Below are 8,872 nucleotides of genomic sequence, written 5' to 3' on the forward strand. Positions count from 1 at the left end.
TTGTCTTCCGACGTGCGATGTTTAGTGGTATAGGAGCAGGTTGGAAGAAATCTAGGGGCAGCCAGACCAAAACATGGCACAAGTCCATGAAGTCACTGACAAGCGGACTGCGTCATGTTGGTAGGTGTAGACTACCTGGTTGGGGACCACGAGATGATAGCAACCGATGGTTAGAGACCCTCAATGACATGGCTCAGAATCGTTTGCAATGGCGCAGGTGCATCTACTCTTTGTGCTCTCTCAAATTCTAATCTCCTGATTCCTCCACGTCTCTTTTTTTCTCTTACCAAATTTATTTCACTGGATTATACTCTTTAAATAACATCTCCAAACCCTAATCTTTCGTCGTACTGCTTATACTCTTATCACCCCTAACACTAAGGGATTTAAATCGTTAACTGCATCTCTGTGCTAATGTGATATGGCAACTCGAACTGATGTACGTACGTACGAAGTTCTACGTTGTTACTGACTGACTGACCATTTGTCTTCACGTATTATTCCTCCAGATATTATTAATCATTAATATTTATTTTTGAATAATGCTAATAGAAGAGGAGGAAAACTTCTGAGTTACGTTCACGTTGCTAGTTACCTGAGAATCATAGTGATTCATATAAACAAAGTTCAATTCGTATGATAAAAAAATATTTTCAGAAATAGACATATATCTCATCTGAAATTACAGGGTAAATACTGTCGTATGAGATTTCACCTTTGATTTCACTGTATAATCATTCTATTCGTCTGTTAATTTCGTTTGCATTGATTTTAAGTGTTATTATGAATGAAGAGATAACTCAGTTTTCAAAGATTGTCTAACCTAGATTTGTTTATGGTCTCAATAACACCAAAAACCTCCACATCTCCTTATATCAGAACAGAAGTATTTAAGACTGAGATCTTTCGTCAGCCCTAAACTCTTTGAAACAAAATTGCTTAGAGATGCAGAATTTTTAAACAAAACTAGATAATTTAAGTATGATGAATTTTTATCCATAACTTATAGACGAATGTTCTATAGGTATACTCAAATGTAATCTTACCGTATTAGAATAAATTTTTGTCTAGGCTATTATTAATACACCAAAAAGTAGATTAGTATAGAAGGCTAGAGGAGAACTGTTGAACTTGTGGTTTTTGTCACAGATTGACTAGTTGTCTAGTTAAATTCATTTCAGAATATAAACTATTATGCACGCATTTTATCAATGAAAAATATTTAAAAGATTCAAAACTCTCTCAATGATTTCCGGGGTTAACTCTGGTGACTCTAGGTACAGTCATAAAAAGACCATGATATTATACTGTCAGTGTTATACGCTTAGATAAACAACTTTCTTTTTCAACCTTCACTGAAAATCATCTTAACAACAGCTATTCATCCAATTTCAACTGGAAGCTTTTCCGCAGTTTAAGTTTTAAAATATAGGTAATATAATCATCTAGACTGTTTAAAATATCATTCTGCGAAATATATGGAAATGAACCATACTATTCAAATTAAGAAGTCTCACATTATGATGAAAGAGTTATTCAATAATTTCCGGTCTTCATTGGTTGTTTAACATAGATTAGTACCTAATTTTAACTAAACAATAATGTTAATTCAACGTAACTAGCGTGGAGAATATGACTACCTATTACAACAACTCATAATTTCGTAAAGTTGATCAAAAAACGTTCAAAATAATGTTATATTGTATATCTGAGTAACAGTTTTAGAAGTTTGTATTCAACATGAACTACAACAACCAAATCTCAACTGGTTGCTTGAACAAATAATCGAAGCTAACATCTCTCTTATACGTTTTTTTTGGTTTTACGGAATCACTTAGGGACTTAATTATCTGTTGTTTTTTATATTGAATATATACAGTAAATTGTATGAAAGATAGCTAACTTCTAACAGAATTCAAACTTAGATCTTCATCAGTTTAAACATTCTTTCAAACAAATATAATTCTCAGGAATATGAATGTTTTAAATAGATTAATGGAATATCAAGAAGAAAATTTTCAAGCTAGTTACCAAGGTGACAAACATTTAGGTAAACTAAAAACGAGAACAATAATAATAGAAACTGAACATTAAGAGAAATAATAATTGGTTCACATGATCATTTAGTTTTCAGTAGTTCAATATGAAGACTATATCCATGTAATAATTTCTTTTGTCTTTTTACTGTCATACAATTTATTGGGTTAAATGTTAGTTAACTTTCTTATATTTACACAGATTCTACTTAGTTTACTCTGTGGAAAATGAAATAGGAACAGCAAAGGTCATCTGTTCCAGTTAGTGAAAGCATTTAAAGGTAGGTGCTTTAAATCAGTGTATCAATTTATCTTGATAATTCTTAACCACGTTTTAACTTGGTAAAAATAATATTAACAGTTTTTTATTGTAATTCTATATATTCCCAGTCTCAACAAGGTGGTTGGAATAAATAAATTATAAATAAACTCAGTTTATTGACGGATGTAAGGATGCTATATTTAAACAAGAACGATTATCACATATCTGAATAATTATTCTACCACAACATACTAGACATTGATTTTGTTCTGTCTTTTCTTGTTGTTCATATCCATAATTAAGATAAGTAGTCTCTCTTAATATGTAAGCTGTCTCAACGAATGCCCTGCTGTTGACAACTGATTGACCACTGTTGAATTGGCATCGCTCTTTAGGGACAATGGAACTCCATCGTCGCAGTTGTAATGTGGCTACTAGTTATGGCGAATTGACATTGCGTGCACTATAGTGAGATATTGGATGTTTTTGAATCTCATATAAGCATAGATTCCCTGAATATTACAGGCGCATCATGCTGCTGAATGCTTAATAACACGAAACTTATGTTATTGGTTTTCTGTCAATTACCTTCAACCACCTCACATAATCTGTACCTACAAGTTGACCATATTCTGGGATAGTTCAATTGACAAATCATAAGTAGGACGGAATATGTGTTTGAAAATTCATTACTAATCTTTACTCAATAAGGACAATGTGTTTTATGTTTAAGTAAATCGAAAAGGTAAAACATTTTGTCTTAGCTTAAAAATCTAAACGTGACTGAACTCAAAATACTTAAATAGTGCGGCAAAGACAACACCACTCAGTCATCAAGTTAATATTTAATAGTTTGTATGTTTAATTTTAATTAATTCATGATATAGTGATATCCTTAACATATATCACTGGTAAGTTTTTGACCTATGATTCGCATTGTTATAAGACTAAAAACAGACGTAAAACTTCATAAATTTATGTCACAAGTTAACACTAGTTGGGGAACTAATAGGAACTGAGGGGGACTGGATGGCTGGTTTATTCTATTATGTGACCGGGCAACAATACTCACCCACTATGCAGTCAGAGATGTGCCTTAAAAACTCCGATTTCGTGACCATGGATTGGTACAGTCGCTCTCAGTTTTTCTCCAAGTGCTACATAATGACTACAAGGAATACTAAAACAATACAGAATCATCGAGTTCAATTTTTTTTCAAACTAGGACATTCATATCTGTACTACATAAAATTCCACTTATAACGATACAGAACACTCGATAATATAAGAAATTTTCAAATTTCATATTAGCAATGAAATATGAATGTTCATTAAATTAAAATTAGATATTTGAAATAATATATTGTTAACATGGAAGAAATAGCTGAAAAATTTCATTCAATTTACAGTTTTTCTATAACTGAGATCATGAATCAATTGAAGCTAGACCACCATGGAAAACATGGAATCACTGGATGGCCGTTTCGTTCTATTGTGGGACTCCTCAGCAGTGCTCATCTACGACCTCGCCTCGTGGGATTCGAACATAGGACCTATCAGTGCTTTCAGGTTTCCCATGTTGGTCTAACTTCAATTGACTCATAATCTCAACTATAGAAATTCCTACAATCTCCACAAAACCCTTTCTTATAGTTTTTCTATTTGTTCTTTTATTTTTTGTTGTTGTGTAGAACTGTTTTTTTAAACAAAACGTTTATTGTAGGCTATCGCAAAGACTGTTAAGTTTGAACTTTAACATTAAGAATTGACTTTAGATAAACAACTGTTGAATTGTTCCATAATAGAATCAAATATAAGTTTACTAGTTTCTAACTTTCAACAGTTGTCTATTTTAAGTAAGTTAACGATGTGAAATATCGTGACAATACTGATTACATTATATTCGTAGAAAAATAGAAAAAAAAACACTAAATCATTTCTATCTACTTTTTTGTACAGTTCAACATAGAGATTAAACAATCATGAATAAAATAACTCAATAATTAGATAATCAATTTAATCAATAAAAGATTTTCACTCAAATGATCTTATAAAGAAAAACAAAACAAAAAACCCAACAACCTAAAATGACTTTATGGTGTCATTGTATAAAATGCAGTTATTATAAACTTTCTAAAACTTTATAAGTTTAACAGAATAAATGAAATGTGTATTACATGCAATTGAAGATATGTCAATAATATTGTTTTATATACTTTATAAATAATATTTCTATTATTTTAAATATTTTTCTTGCGTATTTGAATCCATGACTACCATATTATTAATAGATTTGTATTTTTATCAGAATGGGTTTTGTGGAGATTTTTAGAAATTTCACTTTTTGAAATCATTAGTCGATTGAAGCTAGACCACCACGGAAAACCTGGAAGCACTGGACGGTCGTTTCGTTCTAGTATAAGACTCTTCAGAAGTGCGTAGCCACGATCCCGCGACCCGCGGGATTCAAACCCAGGACCTATCAATCTCGCGCCAGGCGCTTAACCAACTAGCTTCAATTGACTTATGATTTCAACAAGTGAGATTTGTATTTGCCATATATAATATATGCAATGTAATTGTCGTTTTTAAACTTTATATAATGAAAGACAATGTTTTGTTTAAATTAATTTAAATAAAATTCATGTATTACTATTTATTTTACAGTGTTAAAATCTAAGGAAAAAATTACTGTACTTACTTACACCTGTTACTTCCGACAGAGCATAGGTTGCCGACCAGCATTCATACATTGAAATTAATCACTTCATTTCATTCTTTAATATATGCTGACAATTAAGTGATATATTTCATCAATGACTTCAAATTTTTTGAGAAAAATGTGTCTTAGTAATTTAAGTAATAGGGTTTAAACCAATATGTTTCAGCCCTGTTTTATCTATCACAGTTTGTCTGGCTAAATATTATCATTAATCATAACAGAGTAAATCTGACTGAAAACCAAGTGTACGAAGGTATATTTAGTTATTAAGCTACAATAAACATTACTTCATAATGATTCTAAGACAATCATTATTATCTTTTTTATGAAATCATGAACTGATATAAGTCAGATAATGATTGAACACCTGAAAACACCGGAAAGCCGTTTCATCCTTAGCATTGTGCGACTGAAGATCTTGAGTTTGATTCTCGCTTGCGAGTTCGTGGATGGATATTGCTGAGGAGTCTCACACTACAAAGAAACGCGCGTCTAGTGTTTATAGTGTTTCAGTGGTTGGTAAACTTTAATTAGTTCATAAATTCAAAAATTTTTGCACCCTCATACTGAGAACTACTATTTTTTGTTAATGAATGAAGCTCCATAATTTCAAAACATATTATTGAATGTAGAATAGCATTTATTATGTGCATAAGTGTTAATGTCGACGAATCTTAATCATAATTGAGCTCCTTACTTCACCGAAAGGTATAAAAAACTGTCATCATATAACACAAAATAAATTGTCTTCACTAGTATCCAGTTAAACATTAAATACATGTTCTGTACATTTAGTTGATTCTTTTTTCACAGTGTATGATTAATAACTGTTATGTTCTGAGGTCTCGATCAATAATTTACTTTTGAAGACGCTTTATCACCCTGATGTCCTAAAAGAGAGGGCTGAGCCTGTGTAGAAGCTTTATTAGTAGAGCTGAATTGTAATATGCACAGCTAATGCCTAAATATTTACTACCAAGTTGTTCGAGATAAAAATAATAGGGATAATCTCAAAAACGTGAATAGTTCGTTTACTTGTAACATCCCACCTACGCTTTTATTTCTCACTTACTACGAGACCTTGTAACAAAATAACATTCTTTTTAGCCTACATGGCAACTTACCTTCCTCTCCTGGAAAATTTTCGTTTTTGCACCCGCTTATGTTGCTTCATATGGAGGTACATCACCATCTTTAGTTAACTTTGTTATTTAGTATTCTGTTCAGTGTTTTATTTGAATTTGATTTATAAATTTCAAATTAGTGTGAATTGTAGATTAAAGTTAGACATTAACACCGATAATCAGACATATAGTGGTTGAGACGGGTAGACTTTCATGAATTCTTAATACGACCAGGTAAAATTTTTTAAAAATGACTTTTCTCTAAATGAAGTTGTCTGACTTTTGATTTCAGTTATTAATAAAGAAACAAACTATCGACTGAAATCTTGCAATTTTGCTTTCATTTATAGTAACCCATTCGAGAAAAGAGGAGTTTGATTCAAAACATTACGATATCTACAACATTTCAACATCAGTAAATTTTAATCATCATACAGAAAAATTATGTAATAGATTTCATTAAACACTTCAGATTTCATGTATGACGTTGATAGTGGCTGTTCAACCAACTAGCTACCCAGCCTCAAGTTTTACTCATTCACTCTCTCTCTCTCTCTCGATATATATAGATATGGTTAATGCAAGTCAAAAATAAGACAGTAACTCAAAAATGACACTGAATGAGAATTCACATTTCTAACAAACTGATAGAGATTTGAACATATGATCGACTCTTCGGCTAAGTGCTAAATTGTTCGTCGCAAGATCCGAATAGAGTAGTCGTAATTTTGTGGAAGCTTGGAGTGAGGATTCCAGAAGACTTTCAAACTAAGATAAAATAGCTTTTCCTTTCTTACTAGTTGTCAGTGATTTTCCACCTCAAGTCTGTTTACGATGAAAAATACTTCCAAGCTTAAAATAGATATGTGACTAGAAAAGTTTTCAAAATATTTTTATTTAAGGTCAACCAAATATTTCGACAAGCATAGTGTGATTTTGATATGTAGATCCCCATTTATAACATCACATTTTCGAATGGAAGAATTTAGAAAAAACCAAATGCCAAGTGTTTTTAACTGATCAGTGTTTGCTTATAACTATTTTATTTGTTAAATCATTCGGTTTATTCTTCATACTTCATGAATGAATACCGCTGAGGAGCCCCACAGTAGGCAGAAACGCGCGTCCAGTGTTTGAAGTTTTTCAGTGGTTGTTACTAATATTGTAGAACTAGGATATGATATTAAAAATTATTTTTGACCAAACCAATCAACAATGGTGTACTTATTATAATGCAAAAATATTGTAGTTTTGAATTTTATGAGTTCTATCATTAAATACCTCTGACAGATTCTAATCCAAAACGAAGGAATGTTACTGCATTCTCCGTTTTTCAATTTCCTTTATTTTATCTTTTAAATAATGGAGATTGACTTCAAGTCCCACAAATAATCATCTCAACACAGTTTTAAAATATTGAAAGTTTATTCTTACCTGTAATTAAAAGATCAATCTACATAGTAAAACAATTTTATTTTTTCAATTTGAGATAATGAACTACTTACTAAGGTACAGCAAAGATATGATGAATATGTTCAAATCATTTTCATCACTGAATAAGAAACATTTATGTACACCCACGACTTTTTCAGCAATTGGATCTAGTGCTGTCATGTTTTGTAATGAGTATGTTACGTTTAGATTTCTGAGTTACAAAACAGCAGTCCAAAGTTTTAAGTATAAGATGGGTTATGTGGATAGTATAGTAATTTTAATGGTTAAGATCATGAATCAGTTGAAGTTAGATCACCATGAGAAACCTGGAAGCACTGGAAGGCCTTTTAATCCTGTTATGGGACTCCTCAGTAGTGCGCATCCACGAACTCGCCACCTGTGAATCGCCAACCCAGGACCTACTGGTTTCGCGTACGAGCACTTAACCACTAGGCCACTGAGCCGGCCTGCATCCAACCCTGTTAATGTCTAACTTCAACTAATCCACGAAATTGAGCGACACATCTACCATTTTCTTCAATGAGTTACTATCTCACAACAGACCAGGTTGAACTCCACCAGTCACTACTTCTCACTAGAAATCCAGGATATACATAGTGAACCTCATGACTCATGATCTTCACCATTGAAATTACTATAATATCCACAAAACCCCATCTGATATTAATCAATGTATTCTCACTCAATTTATTAGGAATTATTAAGTCAAACCTTGATAATGATACCTACAAATTTTTGGTGGTTAGTATATTTGTGATTTCCGGTTTTCATTGGTTCGTCAGACAAAATCAAGCTGTAAGCAAAAATATCTTTAAAATTAATCTGTAACTTATAAATCTCTCAAAATGAAGATCTCTACTTATAGGTCTAACTAGTCTTTCATCACAGGTACATTAGATTTAAAAATAAGTAGTAAAATACAAAATAACACTTCATCACTATTTATATTAATTAAGATCATAGCCAAACATCTAGAGCATCTTTCATGTATCAGTGTATTACATATATATATATATATATATATATATATATATATATATATATATATATATATATATATATATATATATATATATAGTGAGCAGATCCCGAAAAGTCAATAAAACTGGACGTATGTATGATATTAATTCTTAAAACACTGTATCAGATTAGTTTAAATTCCACTATAAATATCAATTATGTTATCGCTGAAAACTCATTGACGATTTCCAGTTAGTATGAAATCTAGGTCTCAGGTTTCTCATTGATCACTTTCAACCATTTTAAATAATAC

This window comes from Schistosoma haematobium, chromosome ZW (assembly GCF_000699445.3).
Source record: "Schistosoma haematobium chromosome ZW, whole genome shotgun sequence".
Taxonomy (NCBI): Eukaryota; Metazoa; Platyhelminthes; class Trematoda; order Strigeidida; family Schistosomatidae; genus Schistosoma; species Schistosoma haematobium.